Source organism: Ischnura elegans, chromosome 7 (genome assembly GCF_921293095.1).
Source record: "Ischnura elegans chromosome 7, ioIscEleg1.1, whole genome shotgun sequence".
NCBI classification, from domain to species: domain Eukaryota; kingdom Metazoa; phylum Arthropoda; class Insecta; order Odonata; family Coenagrionidae; genus Ischnura; species Ischnura elegans.
This window is the reverse complement of record NC_060252.1, coordinates 59,719,484-59,746,764: the sequence shown is the minus strand read 5'-3', so window position 1 is coordinate 59,746,764 and position 27,281 is coordinate 59,719,484. Positions and strand designations below refer to the sequence as shown.

The following is a 27,281-nucleotide window of genomic DNA, read 5'->3' as shown; positions in this document are numbered from 1 at the left end:
ACCTTAAGGATATAGTCGTAAAAGTGATATAAAATTTACATCATTCATGCATTACTGGGACGTATGATGCTGCTTGTGATTATTAAGGAGGCAGATAAGAGAAAGAAGAGAGAGAGCGAATGAAAATCGACGGAGAAAGGAATGGATACTCAGAGAGAGAGAGAATGATTCCATTTCTACTCCTTCCCTTAAAAAGAGTACGACGGTGGGTTTTTGGCAGGTTTGTTTGGTGAAATCGGAGAGAGAGATAGAGAGAGGGAAGGAGGAGCAGATAATGGTGCTCTCGCCGGAATATGGAGGTAAATCGAGTCAAAAGTTTCCAACCTCGACATTGTTGACTCGTAAAATTTAATGAGATGGAGTTTCCAATTGAAATAGAGGAATTGGTGGGGGTGGATTGTGAGGAGTTTGTTCCTCCCCCCTCCCACCCTCGGGCAAAAGAGGAAAGGGTTGATGATGAGGAGGCTTAAATGGAAACGGCGAGAAGAACGAAATATGCTACTGGAGGAAGGAGCGAAGTTAAATCGATACTGCCATTCCAATGTTTTTTTCTTTCCTTGTAGGTGTTTATGAACTGGAATGAAGCTCAGACCTTTTGCTCATGGCATGGCTGTGAGCGTTGTCCATATTATTTGCGCATCTTTGATTTTGATCGCGAGGGCTCCTAAAATTGGGTGTAAATGGGAGAGCTTGTTGAAGGTCTATTTTTCACTTATCTTTGACGCTGATAATGACAACTTCAATCATGTTATATTAATTACCAAGTGCGGAGTATTCTATAGACTATACTCATCTGCTTCATGTCTTTGAATTTTTAAAATTTCCATCATCAATACATCAAGGCATCAAAACTTACCTTTGTTAATTTTATTTGGAATCCCATGAAAGTGTCAAGTAATTTGAACTGAATTCAACATAAATGTAGAATACAATATGGTTATAGTAAAGACTCTTTTAGTTAGTTCATACTTTCCTCTGGGTTATTCATCATTAAGAAATAATGATTTGCTAAAACGTTTCCATACATTTCCCCATATTTAATACATAGGTATATAATTCAACGGCTACAATTTCTAGTTTCTTTTGAGATCATAAAATTCCTAGAAGTACTTTCAGTTTTTAATTTACTTTTTAAAACTCAGTTTTCTTGACGCAACTTCTCATCACCAGTGTGGCCTTCTTAGAAAAAAATAACCTCTTTACGAGTATAGTAGCTCTTAAATTTTAGCACTATTTTTTCGCTGCATCATTGGATAGACTAAAATTGCTTATGAATAACTTATACTAATCTCTAAAATCTACTCAAAATTTCGGCCTTTATTTCGGTTGAAATCATTATTTATGAGGTCGTATAATCATTCTAAGAAAATACCTCCTTTCATTGCGAGAAAATAATTTCACACAAATACACTTATCATGTTCATTTCTGGAACTACGGAAAACAGACGCGCTCTCAATTAAGGGATATTGTGGATTCAAGGCGTTAAGTTGGATTTTATAAGTACGCGGTTGTATGTAATTTTCCATTATTGCTGAATTACGAATAATGAAGGCAAATTTTTCACCCTCGACTAACTTCTCATCTCGTCTACTCAAAAAACAAAAAACAGTAGGTTTTCAGCTAATATGCGAAGACTCGAGAACTCATCTTGCGCTCCAATTGTTATATTTTTTTCTCTCTCAAATCGACGCTGGTATCTCCACAAAAGGCTCGTAATTAGGTCAGTACTCCGTAATATTCTGCTGGCGTAAGTTTTCATTGAGACTTATTAGCTCTACGCCAGACTTCTCCCCCCTCACTAATCCCGTTATTACTGAATTCTAGTTTTATTTTCTACCACCCCGCGAAAATTTCGGCGCTGCAGTCGGAAACGCAGCAAACTTCCAGTCTTGCAAGGAATAAGGTGGAGGGGGTTGGGAGTTCTAGAGTAACTTTTTGGAAGGTCGCGATCTACGTATTCAAGATCCACATCTCTAAAGGAAGCCTTACGGTGCATTTCATCGCGCCACGCCGTTCTGGACCTCAACGGTGCTGCGGTAGGCAATGCCGTTGGAGTATTTTCGGATCTCTAGTTTCGTTTTCTCAATTACATTAGTCTATCCGCTTTCCATTTACATTCTCTCCTCTCTTGTCCGTCCGTGCCGACTCAGCCGGGATAGTTTTGGTCGGCTGACAGAACGAATAATTGTACTCCGTCCTAAATGGCTGCGTTATAATTCAATGCGTGCTAGATTCTAGGCTAGTTCCATGGTTGTCTGCCTTCAAATGGATCCAGCCGACGTCATTTCATGGATTGAATTGGTAAGCATAAAGAAGCTATCCTGCGCTATCGTGAATTGCGAACATATTTCCATATTCTTTGCCTGGATCCAGGTATGAGGAAGGTACCTATTTTGAATTGCAACTGATTTGTCATGTGTTCTTCCTCTGAAGATGCGATTCAATCCAAAAGGAATATTACAGTCTTGGGAAAAGTCAATATCGTCTATGTCTTTCCGAGAATATTTGGATTCCCTCCAGTTATCTCTTTCACGACTCTTGAAGTTTTTTTTTTGAGGTATGTAAGGACATGCGGTATTGTAATATTTCTACGAATCACTTCTTCCTCAAAACATGGTGACTTATCTGAAACCCTAAACTATAAATGTCAAGCGCAATTCAAGAAAATTACCTTCAATAAGCATATCTACGTTTTCTATTTTATTTACTTTTACATCATTGCATAGGTATGGCGGGAGTTACGGTCATTATTTTCCCGATCGATACGGACGGACGAAAAAATTGACCGCGATTGGAAATTAAGGGCTCATAAATAGGAAAATAAGAACGCTCAAAGAATCTTTGTCAGCTGAATGTCAGGAAATAGTAATAAAAACCATTACCTTAACCCAAACACTTACCTCGATATCCTGTTGCAGAAGCTTTTTTTACAGTAATATGCATCATCCATTTGCAGTATACCTGTAAAAGCCTATTTCACATCACTATACGACATTTTTAACTTTGCAGTTAGGATTTCATGGAAAATAAAATAATAATCCTTGCCAGGTTCACTAATATATTTTTAAAAAAGCACGACCCGGGTTTCATAACAGAGTTATATCTTCAGATCTGGGTCAGGTCAGGTTCCTATATCATGTAACCCGGTTTATTCTCTTTAAAATATACTATACAAACTTACAAAGTCTATTATTTTATTTTCCATGACGAAAAGTTTACGCACATTAAATCCTGAAGTTGTAAGGTATAGCTAGGCTTTTTTGCTTATTTATGGGCGATATTGTATTCAGAAGTCTAAACATCAGTTACATTCGTACGAAGGAGCTATGAACATTCAAAGCCAAGTTGAACAATTGAATATGAATTTGTAGAGCAGGATTGGCGCTCGATTATGAAACTAATAATGTCACTGTCTATAGAGCATTGAAAGAAAACCTTTATGTCCTCGAATAAAACAGAAAAGTGTTCAGAAGCAATGCGTTGATCTCTACTTTTTAGTGTAAAATATAATGCAGAGATGTTCTGGCTGTGCACGTGGGATGAGCACAGCCAGATTGTGTTTCAGCATGAATGGAAGATCCTTATTAGGCTCCACTTAAAAATATTCTAAAAACTCAACGCGTTTGGCTTTTGCTATAGTGGATAGCATGAGGGTAGGTGTCTTTTTCTCTGGTCCACGCCGTATTACAAAAAACAACATTTATGACATTACCTATGCAATTGTATAGAATAGTAATTATCATAGAAATGTTTGAGTACCTTAGGTTTTCGCTCCATTCTATGCTTTAGTAACAATAAACTCAACAAATTTGAATCCTAAATTTTGAGCAATATTTTGTTCGTGCATTACAATAGAAAAATTGTTAGAAATCGTTAAAAAAATGTGGGGAATAGAAAAAAAAATTCTAATTATTTAAAATATTTTTTTTAATAAACTAATTTTGAGAAACACTTACAATGATCTATATAAATTTGCTGATGTATTGAGAATGACAATGATACATTGGCAAATATGCATAAACGTAGTGTAGACATAAACATAAATGTAGTCCATAATAGTTACCCCCACCGTACTCCGCTGAAGGTAACTATTATCAAGTCAAAAGTCGAAAATAGTGGCTCAACAAGCTTTGGCATTCTCACCCAATTTTAGGTTCCTAATTTTTTTTCTATCTAGCAAAAATATCAACGTGGAGTTTTACCCCTGCTAATACTACTCTACTTCAAAACTTTCAAAGCTTCCTCCACGTAACTCATGAACCTAGTCCCTTGTTTTCTATGACACCCCCACTGCATCCAGTGAAATTTTTGCACCGAGGGAAAGACACAGCGTTCCAATGGTCAAAACTTAGGAATATACCACATGGAAAGAGCCGTCACCTCTCTGAATCCTCCCCCTATTTTTCTCGCTCCATCTCAATTCTGGTGAATCTTCTACAAGCAAGGTGCCGCCCATAAACAGCCTGTATCCTCTCCCATTCCCAATACTGTTTGTAAAAATGGGACGAAGAATTATATATAATAGGCACACTTGACCATGATATAACAGTGTTGAAACTCGTTATGTCTTAAATATAGTTTTTACGCCTAACCTAAAAAATATCTTTAATACATAATAGCCCCGAGGGATATGATGTTCGTCAATTTAAGCTAACTTTACTTAGAACTCATATGTGTTGTGATAAGTTTTGAATGAGTTAGAATAGGAGCATAACGTTGTGTTGGTGGCAAAAGTTGACGAATACTTTCAATGCCAAGTGAAACTCAGCAACTCTTACTCATAATAAGAAAGAAAAAAGTGGTCCACTACTTCAACACAGTTAAGATTACAGTGTGTGTTTACATGCGGCCCCAGAATATTCCAGCTCGAGATCTCTTCCTTAACATATGATTATAAATTATTCATAACGAGCATCATTTACATAAATCCTTTCTATTCTAAGCGACAAAGCATTACCAAATATGTAATCGAGCCATGATGGTAGATGGCAGACACTATTTGACTTCCTTTCGCATTAATCTCATGCGGCCTCGCCATTTATTTGACCGGCCTCAAGTCGGACATAGCCGGCGAAATTAAATGCGCATTCTAATCCACTTAGGGCACGGGACGAGCGGGGCTTTATTTGTATCTCCGAGCTCCATAAAAAAAGATCCTACCGGTGAAAAAATTATTAGGTTAAATAAATAAATATGTGCATTAAGGAGAGACATCCTCAGCCCTATACCAGCCAATTTCTTCTCTTTCCCCAGTATGTGTTAGAGAAATAAAAGAAGGTTATTTTGATATGCAAAGCCTTACACTATCATCTGCTTAATATGGTCGTCTTTCACATTCCTTGACTCTTGAAATTTTGATTCCTTACCTTTCTGTAGTACTAGTGAGAGTTTTGACATGTATTTCACTCGCCTCCTATCGTCTACGTTTCTGAAGGTTTATTATCATTATGTGCTCAAAAATTATTTCTTTTGGCTGAACATGTGAGAATGGAAGAATTGAAGAAGAACCTTATGCGCAATACAAATATCGAGTCTGGTGCTTTTCTCCTAAAACCTGTGAATTCCGTTTAAGGATGTATTACCTTTGAGGTGGCAAACTCTACTAATTATGGGACGGTTTTACAAAACCCACTAAGTAGATATTGATAAAATTTATAATTTGGATATAATTAATTTATTAATTATATCATTTCTTCCAACTCTGTTCACCTCAGCTATCACGTTTAATAAGCTTCCCTCCCCATTAAAGTTCGATTTCTAGATAATTTCAATACTTAGGAAATGATTATCCTTATGCTTTTCGTCTTTCAATAATATCTATTCCCAACCTTCTATATTTATACATTTGAGATTTTATTAGAGGTAGGAGACTATATTTACCTCGTTTCCCGAAGCAAAAACATTTGTGGGTTATCTTATGTATTTACGTGATATGAGCTGTGAAAATTATGAAGCGTGCTCTCATTCAATGAATAATCAAAGCGCATGTTAGCGCTTTACCATCATGCTAATGGGGAACATGCATGAACTTTGTTTCTCCCGTTCTTGTAACCTATCTTATAGAGAATTTTCTCACCAATCCGAATATATAAGCCAAAGTTGTCTACGTCAATCACAAATGCTGTAAAATGCTAATGAAATTCTAAAAAAAAATCGACGAAAGTCACGTGACCCGAAACGCTTTCTCATTGGCTTGACGTCACCGAACAATATTCAGTCTCAGTGGTCTCAGTTCTCCATAAAATTCGATGTCTAAATACTTTTTCAATGAATACAGATCTTTAATGTCGTTAGGGAGTTGTTGATGGAAAAAGAGGGGGATTGTTGGAGGAATGAGGTGAAAAGAAAACTGATTGACAAAATGACTGAAGTGGGATTTAAGAAGGCGCAGTCAGACAATTTACCTATGGTTGACTCCTTTATGGTGGCCGCCTTCCTTAAAAACAATGATTCTTTCGTCGCCGCCGAGATGCGTGGAGTGAAAGCAAGCAGGTAAGGAAGCTATTTAATGCATAGGAAAATTTTTAAGTTTTAACATTGTTTTCTGTTTATAAATACTTATTTTTGAAATCAAATAAACTATCCTTCATCAGCGGTTAATTATTAGTTATCCATAAATTTAATACCAAACTTATCATGCGGTTCTCTTATATCAGCTCCATAGTCGTTTGCATATAAGTAATGAAATAATAGACTAATGTACAAATATGTTTCAGATATGATTAATGCCTAAATAATTCTGAATTATTACAACATCGTCACTCACCAAAAATACGATTCGGCATTTAGGAAACTAAATGTGTCTCATAATATGGCACTATCTCTGAAAAAAAAAGAAAAAAGAGCTGCAATTTGTGTTGCTGCTCCTGATTTTGAGAAGACAAAGAATATTTCTTGTCTATGGGTTGAGTGTGACCATGATTTTGTAATGAATGTTGTGGCTGCCGCCACAAGGTTTTGGGAGAAAAATATTTTTCCTATTCTTTTCAACCGCTGTAAACATGATTAGTTTTTTTAGTTACCCCAGAACTGGCCCCATATCCTTCTTGTTATATTTTCGTAATAAATTTATTTTGCACTCCCTTTCATTGTCGGCATTTTTTCAAGGATGCTACTTTGTTAATGGAGCCTGAAGATTAATTAAGCCACAAGATATAATAATCACATCATCCATCAAGGTAATAAGATTGTGATCTATACAGGCATGAGGAACTGACATTTTAAATTCCCTAATGCGTCTGATAACACGCTCAACATGAATCCTCAAGCTGGCAATATTTTCGTCTCCATTACTTCCTTTTTGGTGCTCTTAACTTCAGACTTAACACTGGGGGGTGGAATTAATGTGCAGCCTTTTGTACCAAGAAAGCTATCAATGTGTTTGAAACCCCGAACAGCCATCACAGCACAATGAGAAGGCAAGTATTTAAAGTAATCACATTGTTCTACAAGCAGTGAATCAGATATCCGACCTCCAAAGCCCTTAGATATGTAATTTATTAATCCATCAGGTGTGCTAGACACCAATTACTTCAGAGTATTTGCAGACTTGTATTCCGACCATATTAGAGCTTGTTTTACAGGGTCCGATGGTTTTTCTATCTCTACTTCTAAGCAATCAATAATTGATTGTACATGGCTATACCTTGATCGAAATGGTATGGGCAGTAGTAACTCTAATATCTTTTTCTTGGCTGGCCATATAATGAGCAGTTTCATACATTGGGATATTTTTGGAACAGCATCATGGAACACCCTACTAGCTGTGCTGAATGATATGCTAAACTCATCAGAGAAAATAGTAAAGCATTCATTAAGTCTAATCTTTTTTAGAGTTAGCATGATCATGGACGTATGTAAATTTGTGTTTCTCTGAAGAGTGCCCAGAATGAAGCTACAGTTTTCAGGTACACCCATTTATAGCTTATGGTTTCTATTAATTAAATTTATTCCTGCAATTGCTTATTGCTTTCCTTCAACTGAGTCATTTTCATTAATAAATTCAGCTTCTGAGTCATTAGATGAATTATCAGAAAAACTGTACTCATCTTCTTCACTCATATCCTCCTCGGAGCTCGACTCCTCAAAAGTTTTACTGACTTTCCTTCTCTTCAAACTTTGAATGGGGGATGTCTGGGTATTTACAGATTTTATTTTTTTTTGTGATGTCGCCCTATCAGAAACACGTCTTTATTTGCGTTTGTTTACTCCTGAATTTAGTGCGTACTTGAACCCCAACACTTGATGACACTTGAGAGGAAATACCTGAACTACTCTCCCGGTCATCCTCTGACTCAGCTTCAAGTTCACATAGTTTGTCAGATTCATTGCCACTGGAACCTGTGCTCAATTATCTATATATATGAATTGAAAAATGCAAGTATCAAAGCTCCATGCACACGTACTTAAACCGGTAGAAAAATGCGCAGAAAGGTCAACCCGAAAACCTTGCTGCGCATGCTGCACCACCCCGCGAAAGTCTCCATCAACACGGTAGAAAAATCTTATAATAATACTTTTCTTGAAATATAATAACACTTTTTCCGTTCATAATTAAGTTTTTCCTTTAATGTGATTGTTTGTAACTTTTCAATTTATATTACGTGGCAATAACATCCTTTGGCTCAATTCAATCTTTTTTAACTCACATAAATAAGATTTGCAACCTTACTGGCACGTACGCTGAAATGATCGTCACAACTGTTGATAATTTCGATATAGAATTTACATCTCTTCTGCAGGCTCTCAACCATTTTAATCTCTTCTTCGAATCTTTCGGGACATAAATAAAAACCTCATTCGGCGAGGAATTTTAGGTATTTGAGCAACAGGGCACGACAAAAGATTTGTAAACCTTTCTCTCTTTTTTCTCGTTTACATCCATTATGCTTGTTATGCTTGAATGAAATAATCAATTAAGGTTAGTGAAAATCACTAATTAAGAAACCAAAGCAATAATTTACTCTAAATGCCGTTCCATCATTAGCATCCACTTACTTTCTTGTCAAAATATAAACAATAGTCTCTAGCAATATCGTTCTGTGACGTCACGCGTCCATTGCCCCATGACGCAGTGTTTTCAGGCTGCCGAGAAAGAATTATTTTCAAAGAGTGATATCTCAGTAAAAAACCGCAGGCCACCTGTGAAATTTTTACCACATCCATTTTAGATAGTGGTCTTCCGATTCATCTGGTTATAAAAAATTGTGCATGTTCCCCATTAGAGAAAATCTCCAGTGTCGTATTCGTGAATGCATTTAGGCAAATTATTCAGTGTTCCAATCAACCACTCTATGCATCAAGATTCGCGAGAAACTCAGCTAAATGCCCCCTGATCCACATTTTCATGGTCTGCATAGATTTTTGTAGTTACAATAAGTGTAGCCATTATTTTCATAGGGCTTTCGTGGGTACTCCGTTCATCAGCTATTTGGGTTAATTTAAATATGATAAAGATATTTTTGGCCGGTTTCATTATGTAAAGTGTTTCCCAAGACTAGTAGCTCAAGTTATTGAATCATCTAATTTATAGCTATCATTTCAGCGGTCCTGCGTTTTAGTGGGGTGATAATATTCCTTTAATTTGAGCTATAAATAGATCCTCAAGCTATTCCCCAGTGGTTCGATTTCCAGACAATGCGAATGTTATGTTGTGAAAGTAATTGTGATTTTTTTCTAATCATCTACTTATTTTCATCCTCTTACCACTTGCCATAGCCCATTCTAAGATGGATTCAGGAAGACCACATCTGAAAATAATCCATGACAATTATTATACCCGTGATGGGCATAATTAGCACAAAGTTGTTAATGACTTTTAAGTTTTCCCTTGAACTAGCAGATGAACACTCGGTATTTCAACCTGGTTATGTTTGGACCATTGCGGACGTTTCCATTGTTGGGCCTACTTTCCTCCTGGGGCAATTAATGGAGATGGAACATGAAACCACATATTAACCAGTTGAAATACGAAATATTTCCACCCTACGCAAAGTGATTTCGGTGAATTCGGTCATTTTTTATAAATTGACATGTTGATGAGTAAGCAAGTGAAATTGCATCACGCTCAAAGGCGTCCAATCGTAATCGTACAAAAATATACAGGCATATACCAAGTTTCCTAACTTAACGAAATGAGAAACTCTTCGACTAAGTGGGAATAAGTATAGAGACCTTATATAACGGCACAAGTGAAACAATAATCTCGACGTCGAACGAAAATATGTTTCTTTCTCAAATCACTCCAGGCGTCAGAGGGAGGTTGATTTTTTTTGTAGCTCATCTTACATATTAGTGTAGACGGCCGGAAGTTGAGAGAGATCATCGAGTGGTACATTAGTGTACGGCTTAGTGTATGTGACAGTCAGAGGACCCTTTTTACAACCATAGAGTGCCGTTTATTTCACATCCATCAAATATTTATCACTGACTTACTTGCACCTGTTGCAATAATTGTGCCTATCAACATTTTTTCTGATAGTAGCCTTCATTCTTTGATGGTAGATGTGATGGTGTCAATCAGTTTTCAAATTATTTTGTCCATCCTACTTAGATGATGCATGGATAAAATGGTAAGCAAATTAATGCGTAATTTGAGAAAACGGTAGGATATATGGAGGATGCCAAACATGTTATTCGCAGTGAGTTGAATAAGTTAAACGGCAATTATTCAAACACGTAGATGAAATTTATCTCAAAATGGATAAGTATGCGCAATCGCATTGTTGATACTCACTCAAAACTCTCGTTTAATTAAGCTCAAACATTTATTGTTTCAGGGAATTATAATCCCACTTTTTTGTCCAACCTTAAGTATTTGATGCCCTTAAAAATCCGGAGCATTAAATAGCGTATCGAAAAGTCTGTATACCCAAGAAAAACCGTTTTCATTTTAAACGCGGAATAGCATTTAAAAAATCTTTGCGTTGCTACAGATCAGTAACGAAGGAGTTTCGACCCCATGTTTATGGACAACAAATACTTTAAAGTGTCACACCTAAAACCACCTGAGGTAGTGCAGATTCCTTTTAGAACACCCTGTATGCCACGCCAAACTAAAGGGTAACAATGACTGCAAGGGCTTAGAGGAGAAGAGATACCATCTCTACACTAATTTTAAAGGCCAAAATGTTACAGTAAAAAGTAGAATTATTGCGTCACCGACGGGCCAAATGAGACGGGGTACCTAACAAAATATTTTGGGCACACGTGCGAGAACTAGGCCTTTTATGCGAACACACGCCCTTTTCACTTGTGCGCTCGGATCCCCGAGTTAGTCCGCTCAAGCAGCGGAGAGTTGAGGGGAGGGAAACGTTAAAACGATGCACCGGGGAAAAACATTACCGAGCGAATGAAAAGGGGAAAATGGGTGATTCGGTGAAATTAGAATCATGCATGGCTTAACTGCCTGACTTTTACAGAACACGTGCCTCTTTTCAATCGAATGAGTTCCATTAATCCATCCTAGAGACTGAAAAATACCTGATGATGATAATTTAGTCAGATTTTAGAATGATTATACTCATTGAATGCTTTGGTTTTATGGACCAGGCCCTTACCTGCACATTACCAAACCCTCAATATATTTATTAAAGTAATATGGCTGTCCATAATGATATCTATACATACATATATCATAAAAACTTGGATCATCCATCAATGAATTGGTAAGCATAGTAATGTATTATTTGGACAAATGTTAAAATATATGGAGGATACTAAAAATATTATTCCTAGCGACTTAAAAAAGCTAAACAGCAACGTTTTTAAACATATTTGATTTGCCAAACTAGAGGGCAGCAATAACTGTCTCAGTTTAGTGCTCGAATTCCGAAGTTATTCCCCTTGAGCAGCGGAGAGTTGAGGGGAAGGAAGCGTTAAAATGATTTGAAAGCGATGCACCGGTGAAAAACAGCGAATGAAAAGGGAGGACGGGTAATACGAATCATGCAGAGCTGAACTGACTTCACTGTCACTACGCGCGTGCCTCTTTTCAACCATTCTCTCGCTCACTTCTCCCCATCCCCTCTTAAAACAAACAAACGCCCGGTTCCCGGGACTTGCTCACTTGCCTGGGACGAGAGAGGCAGGGGCTTGGGATACCATCGCAGGGAAGAGTCAATGGGCGTAAGTATTGCGACGCGTGAAAGTAGGTCAGTGACAACTCCCATTGCAAGTGATGTGGGTATTTAACCCATTAATGCTCAGACGTATCTTTAGATACGTCATACTTTAAAAATTCCTAAATACTCTTTAGTATGTTGTTTACGCAATTTATTTATGTAATATGACAAAAGAAAGGTCTTCAAATGGTATAAAAGCGATTTAGATTATTTAAGCCTATGTTTGCAATTTTTATGCTTAATTTCACATGGCTGATCATGAACTACTCGGAAATTGCTATGCTATGGTCATGTGAAAATTTAATTTTCGTATAAAGTATTTTAGTTATCTGAATCCAGTTTTTATCTGTTTTATCTTAAATGTATAAGGAATATTATCTGTATAAAGAAATTCATTTTTCTTTCAAGCTCATTACAAAACTAATCAGTAAAGTTTTGACGTATCTAAAGATACGTCTGGGCACTTGTGGCACTAAAAATTCAAGTTTTGACTTATTGGTATGTTTCATTTTATTTATTGATTAAATAAATAAATAATTATTTTATAAACCTAATTATGTGATAGCTTGAAGACAATTTTATATTTCTGCCATTTCATGAAGTGTAATATTGAACAATTAGGTAAATACAGCAAAAACAGGTATTTTCTCAGAATTGTGGTGTATCCTCATTTGAATTGTGATAAATTACCTTCATTGGAAGCATGAAATGATCGTATTGTAATGAATGTCAGTATTGAATTTCTGGAGGTGCAAATGCTCGCGATATCAAGTTGCTTATCCTAGCACAGTAGCGGAAACAGAAAAAAAATTTTAAGGGGGGTGCAAAAGATATCTTGAGCTACCTATTCTTGTATCGTAACGAAAAATAATCAAGTCACATTCAAAGTTTAGGAAAGTTATTTAAAATGATTATACACATATATGTACAAGGTAATGCTATCTTATGATGTGAAGGAGTTACAATTGTAGTTCTGCAATGTTAGACAATGCAGGCGGCCATGTGCGGCCCCCTTCCCCCCGTGTTTATCTGCCACTGTCGTGGCATCACTTGTATTCTTTATCGCCGACGGTGGAATGGATTGATTACTTTGCTTCTCGTTAAACTTTCCGCTGGCAATAAAATCCAAATGGCAAGCCGGAAATCAGTGTAGGAAATAAGTAACTTTAGTGAACATTGGTAAAGAAACTATGTACCACGCTATGTCACCCAAAAGTTTGTATTTTGTATTCGAGTCTCCGATGGATACACCCGACATAAGGAGGAATCGGTGCTTTAAAAACTTCTCTACAGTCTCTTTTGTAAATGATTTTTTGTTACTTTTGTTGCACACCCCTTGCTATATGAGTCAGGAAAATCATCATAGGGGCCCCCATTTACCGCTGAGAAGAGAAGACGTACCTTCGTGTATGAGCAGAGGTGAAACATATCTGAAATAGCTCTACCATCAACGCTGTCAAACCAAAAATTCAAGACAAGTTTTCTGAACTATTGTTAAAAATGTTAGTACATTCGAACGCACAAATCGAAGAAATTTATAAAGTGTTATTTATAAAGGAATATCGTTACTCTCAGGTTATCACCGTCATCCTATTCGATGGCTTTATCGGAGGTCATCTCCAGACTGCACCATCGAAATAGTTTCTCAATCAATGCGAAGGAACAAGTTTGAAGAAATTTTAAGGTTTCTGCATTTGGCAGATACTTATTATAATGGGAAGAATAATGGCAAGGATAGGCTACATAGAATTCAACATTTGTTTGAGATTTTGATCAAGACTTTCAAAATTGTAAGCCCTGGAGGATACTGTTTGGTGGATGAATCAATCAACCCCTACTATGGTAGATACGGCTGCAAGCAATGCATTAAAGGGAAAGGAGTAAGATTTGGGTTAAAATTATGGTTTATTTCTGAATCAAGTCAACCTTTACCATGCCGGAGCGAACCTTGAGAGAACAGATCTTGGTCAAGGAGGAGATGTAGTTTTAAGACTCGTGGATGAGTGTAAATTACCACCAGGTACAAACATACTTGTTGACAACTTATTCACCTAAGAAAAGCTGCTTAGAAAGTTAACTGGAATGAGTTTGTGTGGCACTGGAACACTTCGTGAAAATAGAATCAATAATGTATGTAACCTACCAGAAAAAGCTGCATTTCAAAAATCAAAAGCTTAAAATTTCAAAATGCAAATGCAAATTGTTCACGCAAGAATACTATAATAATACACAACATTATATTATTTGATGCATAAAAATTCGAATTCAATATAATTACTTCATTACTATATTAAAAAACTACTGATGAAGGCATTACTAATGAATTATATAGCAAAAACGTGCATTAACACAATTAAATGATGATGTAAATTTTTTTGACCCCTTAAGTGCCCAGACGTATCTTGAGATACGTATAGGATTAAGTACTATGCAAATGTTACAGATTTTTTAAAACATTTTTTCCCGCATCAGGTATGATGTCTAATCATAATTTAAGGAAAAAAAGTAAAATATTTTGAAAAAAATCTCCTGGGCATTAATGGGTTAAGAGACCAAAAAAATCACGCTCAAAATGTCTGCAAGAGCACAGTAACTCTCGGCCGTCAACAATTAGAAGGATTACGTAAATTCCAAGAATAACACGTTCATCCGCCTGGTGACATGACCTGACGTGATTTGAGATAGAAGCATATTTTTTTTAAACCACTCAACAGATATATTTCAGAGCGACACTGTGAATCAAATCTTAGAACCCCACTTAATTTTTTTGGTCCAACAAAATCAATGAAAAATAGAGATACCTTCCCGAACGGATAGGTTGAGTAATTCGATTTTTGTAGTAACTTACGTTCAACACGAATTTATTTTTAGACTTCGTTAGGAAACTTCATTACAGAATCAAAGTTAAAATGCAAGAAGCAAATTCCTGTCGATTGCGAATAGAGAAATCACACTTGGTGAGCTCCATATTTCATACCATTTTCTTTCGCACCAAGTGCGTTCTTACCATCTTGCCATTTTCTCAAATCACGCATTAATGTGCCTGTCATTTCATCAATGCTTTATCTAAGTAGAGTAGACCGGGGAATGTTTACGCATGCGGTACGTTTACGCAGTGCACTTTTCCGAAAGGAGTGACAAGTTCTGCGAATAATATTTTTGGCATCCTCCATATATCTTACCGTTTTCTCAAATTACGCATTAATTTGCTTACAATTTCATCAATGCATCATCTAAGTAGGGTTGACAAGTTTTTGAGTGTGAGTCGTGCCTCGGTATAGCTTGCGGAAAGGATAACCTGTTTCCTGTCAAGGTGAGTAAATTTATGTTGGACATAATGAAACTTATTTTGAACTAATGATACTCAGTTAAGGATTAAAAAATATATTTAAAGCAGGAGAATGTTATACTTTTTTGAGAACTGTAATTGTATCAATAGACATGTTGATAATTGTCGTTCCACTTTAAAAATAAATCAAAGTATTGCGACGGGGGAATGTTTACGCATTGATATTGGGGTAGCTTTACGCACGGTATTGCTGCGCAAGAATGCGCCTCAAGATATTTTGCCTAGTACTGTCTGAAAAATCCTTTTTAATATTTTTAAACTATTTAGTTTTGTATATCATCATTTAATGATTAATTGAGTGGCAAAAAATGCAACAAATTATGGCACAACAAAAAAAACGCAAAATATCACGTATAAATTTATTATTTTCTATGGAAGTAGAACAAGAAGGCCACAAGTGAAAATGTAGCCAAAAACAGCTAAAGGGAAAAAGCTGTTACACTCTAGAAAAAGAAGTATGTTGCGTAAACTTACGCCAATATGAATACACAAGCTATAACTTTATTAGCTGCTTTTTACAGCCACAACGTCAAAAATTTCCTAATTTAAAACATAAAAATTATAAAATTCATGGAAAAAAATTCCACCTAAACATGAGGTCTACCCTAACTTATTATATGTTTAGATATCACTTTGAGAATACACCCATATTAATTTTGCAAATTTGTTGAAGGTTTGGTCACATGTAAATGAAGAACTGGTCCATAAATCGAAATCACTTAATGACAATAACCAATATCTGATATGACTTAACTACCTTCACCAGAGATTTTTTTAGTTTCTTGAATCGATGAATGTAACACATTTGAATGACTTTGCCCACTTTCATGTTTAATATCATATGATATACGTATTAGGATTATATAGGGCAGGTGTATACAAGTTTAGGTGCAACGTGGCCGAGTTTAATGAGATATCGTGATGGTCTGCCGCGACGCTTTTTAGCCGAGGTAGCGTGGCACCATAAATGACTTGGATATTGAAGCACCCGTCAAGGTCCGTGCCGGAAACTTATTATTTATACTCAACCATTTCCTTTCTTCTTCCTTTGCTTCTTCCCTTCCTCACACAACCGTATTATTTCTCTCGTCCGACCGCATCCGTTTTTGGACGATATCGCTTTCCGTGACGGTTGGGGGGAAAATTCAAATTTAATGGTACTTGGAACCGGTCGGTGGAGAGCAATATCTGATCGTTCCCTGCGAGCTTAAAACGGGGAACCGTTCCCTTAACGGAACTGCTCCTCGTTCGCGGATTCCGCTCTTTTTTTTATTTTTATTCCCACCGAAACCCTGCCAACGTCCATGGGCAAGGAAGGAAGTACGAAGCGAAGGTGTCTGCGAAATGAGTTCGTGAATCCTTACCACGGTATCCCGGGGCCCCTTATCGAATTTATTGAGCAATACTGAAGGATGAGCGAGGCTCGTGGATTGCACTGGAAATCGTCGCTCGGATTTTCTTCACGCATTACCGTTTTTATACGTACTTTTTCCTCTCTTTATTTTTTCTCCGGAAGTGCGCAACAAGCTATTTATGTGCTTGTGGTTCTTATCCCCTATCTCTTTTTATGTGCTTCGGAAATATCGTATTCGTTCTAGGTACGCAACTTGAGCCTGCATCCCCTCATGCGCCATTCTGGAGCAGTAATTTACGTATCAGATTTTCCAGCCTCGTGTATCCCGTTTGATTTGGGGAGCTCAGTGCAGCTCACCTGCACGAATATCCCTATCATAGAGAATAGCGAGCTAGTATACGTGTGCTATAGGTGCACATCGTAACATCGAGCAATTTTTAGTGGCCTACCGTTTATTCTCATAGAACCAATATTATTTCAACGTTTTCGCCGCTATCGCTTCACTGAACATGAGAAAAAACTTAATCTAAAGACATAAATGTTTTAAAAGCTTCTAAATAAACCATATGGTTTCTGAAATAGGATGTAAAAAGTTTCAAAATTCACCCTATCCTTACCAATCAGAATAAGTATTTGCATAATCCAAACATTTACAAATGACGGATGAGATTTTCTTTTGAAGTAGGTATTTATTTGTTATAGTGAGAAAAAATGGCGAGGAAATAGTCAAAAAGTTGAATTTATGAATATCGTAATGCTACGGGGCTGCTGTAAAAGTTCATTCCGATTTTTCCAATCAGCAGTAAAAAAATATTTCTCGGAAGTATTGGAATTATGTTGGGTAAGCTGATCGCTGATCAGGCTTATTGCTTGCAAAGAAGGGATTTCTGACTGAAATGAAAGAATACTTTGGTTTTTTCAGCTCCAATTAAGTTTTTCCAAGCTGCAGAGTAGAGGAAAAGAAGAGCGATGGTGCAAGTAGCCGCAGGGTGGTGGATTCAAATTTCAGGTGAAGCCTTCAGTCAATCTTCAAATAAAAAATTTGAATTTTTCGAGATACCTTGCTCGGCCAAAAATGTTATAATAACAAATAATAATGTTCTTTTGAAGCATTTACTTATAACAGATGGAAGGAAAAGGAAAATATATATTGAGATAAGGGTGTTTCCGTCGCCTGTTGCTGCTTAATGTGATTTTAAACTTCATTCCAATCTGTCCGATAACGCGTGAAAAAATTCTTTCTGCACATGCATGATGATGCAGGGAATGACACAGGCTTATCCTTTCTCTGAATTTATTGTTTTACGCGCCCGTGGGTTGGTCAGTACCTCTTTAATTTTTATGAAACTTTTTTCCTCTTTTTGCGCTGTGACTTCATATTCTCATTGGACTCTACTTTTGGGCAGGAAAGAGCTAACCTGTGGATTAGTCTGGGTTGAGCTCTACCCTTATCAACCCTAACTAACCTTCGTGAAACTTAGAATTGAATCACTGAGTGACTAATACTCATTATATATTCAACATCCACTCGTTATCCTGTGGGAAATCTCGAAGAAAATACTTTCAAGTGCGAGACCACTGACAATGTGGTGACTTAGTCTGAGATGAGCTCTAACCTCACATATCCAGCCCAACTGCCGGGTTAAATTGATGAGAGAGTGAGGGTAGTTCTGCCTCTGCACTCCACATTTCTAAAGATACCTCCAAGTTTTCCTTATTCTCAACCTTTATCCTTCTTTGAAATTGCGCCAACTTAGTCTGGAGCTAGCTCTACCCTCGCCTATCCAAGCCAACTTTCGGTTTAAATTGATGAGTGAGTGGGAGTACTTCTGCCTCTTCTTTCTACATTTCTGGACATTCTTCCAGTGTATCCCTTCGTCTCTCGACCTTCACTCGGCCCTTCACTCTTACCTCTCCAACTTCTCTCCTCCTTTCCGCTCATTTTCCGAAAAATGACGGCCGTCCATTAAGCGGAAGAGGGGACCTCAGGTGTCGCTGGAAAAACAATCTACTTATTTCCCTCGTCCCGTTTCCTTTCTCGCCTTAATCCTCGATGGAGTCGCACGTGGGTAATATACAGACAGAAGCTTCCCTCCAGTTTTTGCACCACTGGCTCTGATTCGGATTTTCCCAAAGTTTCCTTCGTCTCTCTTACTTTATTTTATTTACGTCCACCCGCAATCCCTTCCTCCAAAAATGTTCAACTCACTGTTCTGGGACAGGTTGTACAAGGAACTAAGTCTCTCTTTCCCTCTCGGACTATATTTCCCACTCCCTCCATCGACGTCCAACACAACGAAATTGTGATTAATCATCTTTAAAATCTCCTGAAATGTAATAGCTACCAGTTGAATGTCCCGTGATGGAGGAAGTTTCGGTGTAGAATTCTACTTGACGGGAGGGAACGCGCGTCCTCTCTGCCTTTGGTATTAATACCATCTTAACCCTTCCGTGACTGTGCCTAGAAAACTTACGCGAACGACTGCGTGGGGTATCGCAGGAACCCCATTTATAAATCATAAATCATTTGTTGTATTTAAGTCTTTCCTCTAACTCAAGAGCATGGCTCTTTTTTAATGATAAAATATCATATTTTTTATAATTCATGCATACATTGCAGATACATTAAGGTTTTCACATTGATTTTATGCAAAAATGGCAGGAATCTTTCATATTCTGCCATCTGCACTTCGTAATATCGAGTTTCGTAATGTACTGTTACACAGTGGCGGCTCGTGAGTCAAATGCTAGGGGGGGCGCACTCCACCGGGGGGTCATAATTTTTTAATATTTCGTGTATTTTATTAAATTTTTACGGCAATTTAGGAATTAAATTCTGTGATGCCATACGTTCCGTTTTTTTTCAACAAAAATACCTAGTTTTCCTAATAAAGCTTGATTAATAAATACTAAATGCAGTAGACTCTCGGTCATACGGATCGGCTTAGTCCGGACTCTCGATGATACTGATCAATGATCTTGAAGAATAAAAATATATTTGCTGCGATATTTTGCAAATACAAACGAAAATACGTAACTTTAGGTTTTAGCGTCTACATTCTTCGTGCGGATATGCCCGCAATACACTTCTGTTTTTCGTTTTGCAATAATAATGCGTTATTTGCCAAATGTATACAACATTTGCAATGATTTAGGTAGCAATGACACTTGTAACACCTGAGGAGGGAGGAGAGTGTCACTGACTTCCACTAGGCAACAAACACTACTAGAATGCCCGCGCTTTGCTTTGCAGATGTAAACTTTGATGGCGGTGTTCGCGATACTTCTTGAATACAGTATGATTTAAAATCAACAATTAAACATTTCTCACACATTTTTAACAAAATATGAAATACTCACAGGCCTTTAGTTGTATTGCAAAAGTCCATCCTTCTTTCATTTTGTCCAGCAAAGTGATCAATTACACGTTCGTTGAAATCAGCGCTGGACAACAATTTCTTTCTGATTGAACACATGGCAAGGGCACTAGTCTATAAATAAACAAGGGACGACACAAAATAGGCCGACGAAAAATACGACCAAAAAGAACAAGGTGCCTGGACACAGAATTGGGACAATTTTTCCCTATATTTCCCTTAAAAAAACGAGCACTGTTGATTAATTCAAAATTGTCTTCTTGAATGTACACACAGCACTAAGAAACTTCTTAATCGGCAATTACGCACAATTAACTCCTCGAAAATGATGTCTGAACTCATTTCACTCCGTTCTTTCCGAGAGTCTTGCCGTTACTATAAGGACGACTCAAGGGAGATAGAAGTCGTGGTCCACTAATGCTGATTCAGCTGAGGGACGAATTTAAGGTCAGCAAAGGCATTCACGCAAACAAAGGACGTCACGGACCATCTCCTTGAGTCTAAGATTCATATGTGGTAAACACACGAGACGCCAACGGGTCGCATTTGGAATAACCGTGTCTTCGAAATCATTGCCATGATATAATAGAAAATAAGTTCTAGATCGTAAAAGAAGACGACTCGACTGAGCCACAGATGGGAGCTGTAAGGATTTCCGCACTGATATGAACTCTTCGAGGCCACTTAAATCAGACCCAAGTGGGCATTTTCCGTCAGATAGCTACCGCTCTGCCACTGAGGAATTAGGTGAACATGAACTAATACAACAAAGACGGCTAGAAAAATGATGAACCTACACACAAAAGGTGCATTGTACGCGGCACTTCATGACATTAATTGAATGACTCTATTTAAAGTCGCGCTTAACGATTTAAATCATATTTAATCCTTCACCCTTTCACGCACGTAACTATTTCTTAAATTATAAATCAGTGGGGAATGTTAACTGATTTTTCCTAATACTGCAGGTCTTTTGATACATTTATCTGAAAAATAGGTACCGTATTTCTAATCATCGGGAAGATATGAATACATTGTTAAGGCCTAAATATTATAATATTAGTTTCCCCGAGGTTCTTGAAATTCGTAATCATAACAGAACTGTGTCAAATACTCGAGAATAGTTTTCCTTCGTCAATACGGCCTTTAACTGGTTGGATTTTATGTGTTCCGGAATTCAAACACCAAAAAACGCAAGCATAATGGGATAATTTATTTACTGTAGCAATACCTACCAGTAATTAAAAATTAAAATCGTATAACTACACCCAGTACAGTGACCATTCTGATTCCGTACGTCCCTTTTCTGTGGCAGCACCAAGTAGACGCCAGATTATACGCCCGCCGGCCTGCGCAGCGATGTCAACTCACTCGTCGCTCTGCGCATTTTCGGACGACGTCCCAAGACTTCCATAAGACACAACGTTAGACGCGTCATAGCACCAGCGGCCCCCACCACTACCACTCTCCATATAACTGCATGGGGATGGATTGGGACGTTCTGGCCAGCGCCCCACGGCTACAAATACGAACTTCTCGCGCTATTTCTTTTCGTGTTTTTCCAACACTTTCGATGTATGGGACTGAAAAAACGCTTTGATTAATCAGATGTATAATTATAAATTAATGGATATTTATTTTTTTTACTTTTTCAAATATTTGGGAGGGGCGGCGTCCGAGAGTCCTTATGGGCAAACCGCCGCTGCTGTTACAATAGAATATTACGAGGTATATACTTTATTAACCCTTCCGTGACTGTGCGGGCTAACTCAGTTACCCAAAATTCTGTTAATGTCATAAAATAGTTTTATTTTTTACTTTTTCCCTTTGATATTTTTCGCATATGTGCTGGACTACTTTGCCGTAATTTAGGCGACGAATATTTTTTTGCATTTAGATTGCTGTTGTATGAGTGTTCGTTATATAAGTGCAGGGATAAAAGTTGAATTCAATAAATTCAATTGTAATTATAACTTCAATTCAAAATAGCGTCGGTATTCTACATGATGGCACCTTTCGTAATTGCTTTCTCATAGCATGTTAGTCAATGTACAGTTCATCATCATCATAGGCTTAGATTGCTTGAACAATTAAGAATGGATATCTTTAAGAGCGACAAGGAGAACATAATATCAGAGCCACACTATATTTCCCGGTCCAACATAAGCGATAAATTATGAGAGATGTTTTGCCGAACGGATAGATATTCGAATTCGTTTTTCCCCCGAACCATAAATGCTAGTCGTAATTTCCTTAGAGCACTTCCTTTTTATTTGTAAATGGCGGGTGTCGTAACACCCCCTGCCACACGCCTTTTAGGCACCTTGCGGGGTATTATGTAGATGTAGATGTATACCATTTAGCAATCCTGAGATTTGTTTGACGCAGCTCTCCATTCCTCTGTCCTATCCGCTAGCCTTTTCATGGCGACGTATTTCTTCTCTTTGAAGAAATATACAGTTAAAACAGCAAAATATGAAAGACTCCGGACCTTTCGTTCAAAATTAATATAAAACCCTAAATGTAGCCTATAATGTATCCACAAATTATACAAAACAAGATGTTACATCATTAAAAAAAGAGCCATGGTTTTGAATTGCAGAAAAGACTAAAATACAACATGTAATTAATGAATTATAAATGGGGTACCTGAGATGCCCCACACAGTCGTTTGCGTAAGATTTCTAAGTACAGTCACGGAAGAGTTAAGAAAAAATGGATCGCTATGCACTCACAGTCACTCTGCGGACACTTCTGAAAACCAATGAAATGCACCCAAAGTATCAACGAAAATCACACCTCTGCGTGGCGGACTGGTGTCTCCTCTATGTTATCCCCTGGATCACCGTATGGCAACCACTTCTCCCCGCGGGCAGAGATCGGTCCATCGCCTGCCTCGCCCATACCGTTGCGCCCCTTTAACTTTGCCCCCGTTTCGACGTCCCCACGAGCGCGAAGGGTGGAAATGCGTGGTGCTGCGGGCGGTCGGACGCCACGGAGAGAGCGTGAAAAATGCAGACGTGTGGGAGAAGGGGAGTTAGCGTGGTATGGAGCGCGGTGCACGGCCCTCACAGTCGGCACAGCTCCATTCACGATTGATCGCGGCCTGGCCGTTTTGACGCGGTCTCTCTCTCTCTCTCTGGCGGGCCTCTATTGGACTGCGGTGGTTGATCGCCGCTGCTTGGATTCCTTTTCTTCCTCACGGCTCGCCGCGTCCAGCTACCTCTGTACCCCAAATACAGAGGAAGGGGATGGTGTCTCTTACCTTGCCTATTCACGGAGAAGTTCGCAAAATGCAATGTTTGTGTACATCTACGTCTTCACACAAGTCCGCAAGTCGCCAGGTGCATGGGGGGGGGAGCTAAGGGAGCTATAACCCACCCTTGGGTATCCAATTTACACAGGCTGTTATCCACGCATTTCCACATCTCCGCACTTTTATCGGACCCTCAGAAAGTTTTCTGGGCGGAAATGGGTAAATGGCAGGTGTCTTAGCCATCCCCCAGCCAAGCGCCCATTGAGGCGGCTTGCTGAGTTGAGTGTAGATGTAGATTCACACAAGCTTTGCAAGCACGCTAACTTCTCCGTGAATAGGAAAGGTAAGACGAAACTCTCTCTTTCTCTTCATGAATTTCACGGGAAACATATTAGAGCTCCAATATATTTCCAGGTCCGTCAGAAATTATTATTTTTCGAAATTAAGAAAGATTTTTTTCCGAACGAATGCGTATAAGAATTCCATTTAGCCAACAAGAACAATACAGTGCTTCATTGAATGATTGGTGGGACACAGTACACATTTTTCCTTTTCTTTTTTTCGTTCTTCATTTTTTTTAACGACTTATTTCCTAAAACTTCCTCTCTATGTGCCTATATATCTCAATTAGTATAATTTCTTTATTTCTAAATAAATAAAAAAATGATATCGCAAACGATTTATTACCGCAATAGTTTATCACATTACCTAACATATAATAATGAAATAAGGATAAAAAGAATTTTACCTCGCATAAATTCTTAAGCTCGATTAATGATGAGACCAGTTTTCAGTTACTAAAAATGCTGTAGAGCCTTACCTTACCTTATTTCGTCTTCCATTCATACTTTGCTACCACGACATTCCTGTGCTTCGTCTACTGTGACCTTTTAAACACACATAAGCTAAAAACTATTGAATATGGAATAACATCATTAATTATGCGAATTATGTGGACCATGAGACGAATGAAAAAACTTTTCCATTATTATTCGAATGTTAACATTTAGTAAAGTCAGCTATTTTGTCACAACTATTCGTATGGATAGTTTTATTTAAGGAATAAACAAAAATTATAAATTTATTCACTTAGGTCAATTTTCTTTCTTTAATCTAATTATTTTCCTTGGAATTTCATTATTCACGTTCCAAGAGTTTGTTTGTTTAAATTATTATTCTAATGTGTAATTTTGGGGCTAGCATTTTCAAGAGTAATCTTTTCATATCAAGTATCCTTGCCTTTTTTCATCCTTATGCACGGTAGCACGTCATGAGACACTACGGTGAGATGATAATAATCCTAGAAGGAAATGTGGAAGAGGGGAATGGATTGGATTATTGAGACGGTGGTGAAGGATGTATAGCAGGAAAAGTATGCGAGCGTTAAAAGAGAATATCATGGGAGAATAGAGTGGAGTTCTGCATAAAACCAATCATCGGATTGATGATGAGGAAAATTGGGATGTACACTTGTGCAAAATGCGTTATTGAAGCGATTAAGAGGAAAATTCTATCCTTTTCATTCGTTCGCATTGTCACAATAAGAAACGAGGTCTAATCAAAGCTGCGAGGCTACCCTTCCAGGGCTTTGAGCGTTGTCGTTAAAGTCATGCCGCGAACAATAAGCCTCGGGGCCCACTGGCCGAGAGCTTTGATCAACGACGTCCATAACCATTCGGGTCTTCTATTCCGCGAGCTGAAAGCCATTCCGTGCTCATTCATCGTGTTCGGACGATTCATGCCTGGTGCATTCGTTTATTGCGCGATAATCCACTAGGCTCAGCTGCTGTACAGAATTTTTAGACCCTTTTAACTGGTCTAAGAATTGATCGAACTAAAGCATATATGTGAGGTAAAATGCTTTTTATCTTTATTTATTATTTCGTGGTCGATTATATTATACATTATTGTGGGAATGTAGCGTATGCGATTCCATTTTGCTAATTTAGGAATATAGGAAATATTCTCTTTTGTTTGTTTGTTTGGGAGTTTTGAGTCGATTAGGGATGACACGTTTACCTTTAGCTGGAAGGGAAATAAAAGGCTTCCGGTGTTGAATATGAGGAGAGCAATTTATAATTGAATCAAAGGTAAGTGAGCTAGAAATAATATATTTGGAGGAAAGGGGTAATAAATGTGATGGAAGTTTTATAGATGGTCCTCTGGTGAATGATAGGTCAGCCTGTTCAGAGAAAGTGTCAACGTCTGAGCCATTAGTTTAAAAATTTTCCGGTAGGAACTAAATTTTTTTTAACCTTTCTACTTAAATTTTCTGTATTTTTCTTTTTGAGTATAGTTTAAGGTATCCATCTTTCAAATTTATCTCCTCCATTCTAAAATTTTTGGTCTCATATGTTCACTGGTTATTTTGTCATTCAAAGGTTCTTTGCTGAAGGATCATTGCAACAAAATAATGTTCTTATCGAATGGTTATGAGTTTTCCATAACACTACCTAATTATTTAGCACAGCTGTAAGGTGGCAGTTTCTTTAACCACTCATTCATTCAGTGCTTTAACGTGAAGGTTTTTTTTTGTGAGGGTAGAGCTTACCCTATTTTTTAATAAAGGGGAATGAAATTTACGCATTCGGGGTAGGGTTGACGTTCGCTTTCCATGGGCTACCTCGCAGAACGATAATTTTTGTCTTGTAGTCATCCGAGGGCTTCAGCCGGGATTCATACCTGGTACCTTTCGGTCACTAGCTTAACCCTCTACCCAGTAGACAACAACCTCTTGAATGGAATATATATGCACTTTTATTTTGGGCCTTGCGTCCCAACTTTATTTCTGACGAGACCCTGTCCACCCGAAAACTCTCCAACACTTTCTCTTGGCCAGCAAACGTTTTCTTCGGGAAAAATCTCCATTCCTCTACAAACTGTTCAGTGCACGAATTAAATCCGTCTTTGGACCTCGGACTTCGGCGGCCATGGATGCCTATCTTGAATGCAAAGCGAGCTCAAGCTCTTAACGGTGTAAAAGGTTGCCTTGCGTTCTCTAGAGTCTGTCCTTTTGGCAGGCATGGGACCGGAAGCTCACGCGAAGGGTGGATCAGCAAGAGAGGGGGAAGAGTATAGGTAGGTTGTAGGTATGTGTTTGGGTGCTTTCTCCCCTGGTGGGCGGCTATGGTAAAGAATGGAGAATGAAAGGGTTTCCCTGGTGGGGGGAGGGGATTTTTCATACGTTCCGACTCCTCCGGCTTCCCCATGGTTATACAAGCCCTTCCCCAACGCGAGCCGCCTCTTGCTTTAACCCGTAAGTCTCCCTTCGGCAAGCCCTCTCCAGCTATCCGAGCCTTTACATCCACATCCTCTTACACCCTCGTCGGCTTCCTTGGTCCCCTTCACGTAGCTGCACCCCGTCCCACCTACTCCAGTCCTGTAAGGGGAGATACCGGGGTATAAAGAGCGGTGTGGATAGAAAGGATATACCTACCGCCCCTGAGATGGAGGGTGGGTTCCCTTCTTTCGTTCTCCGGCTGCTTTACCTGCTGCTACAACCCGTGCCCACACGCTTGCCACAGTCGTGCGATGTTCAGAAGGGCTTCTTCTTTTTTTCCTTTACTGCCACCTACGAGAGCATTTTTTGGAGGTTTTGAAGCTTGTCCGAGGTTTGCTTCGATTGACTGGCTCGTTGAATGCCAAAGAAGTGGGTAGTTTCCCTCTGTTGAGATGATCGGCTCCGACGCAAAGGCTGTTATGCGTTTATGCGTGCTACCTGTAAGATATCCATCGTCGAAATTATGCATTTAAAAAATATATTATCGATGTCGTTTGCAGTCTCCACTCGGAATCATTTTATATTATTTATAAATTGCTTTT

The 27,281-nt window shown here is 38.2% G+C and overlaps 1 protein-coding gene across 1 annotated transcript in view; it reads left to right on the top strand.

The window, feature by feature from the left end:
• The window catches only part of LOC124162751, a 1,072,747-nt gene that overhangs the window by 593,088 nt on the left and 452,378 nt on the right, over window positions 1-27,281 (top strand). The window lies entirely within an intron of this gene.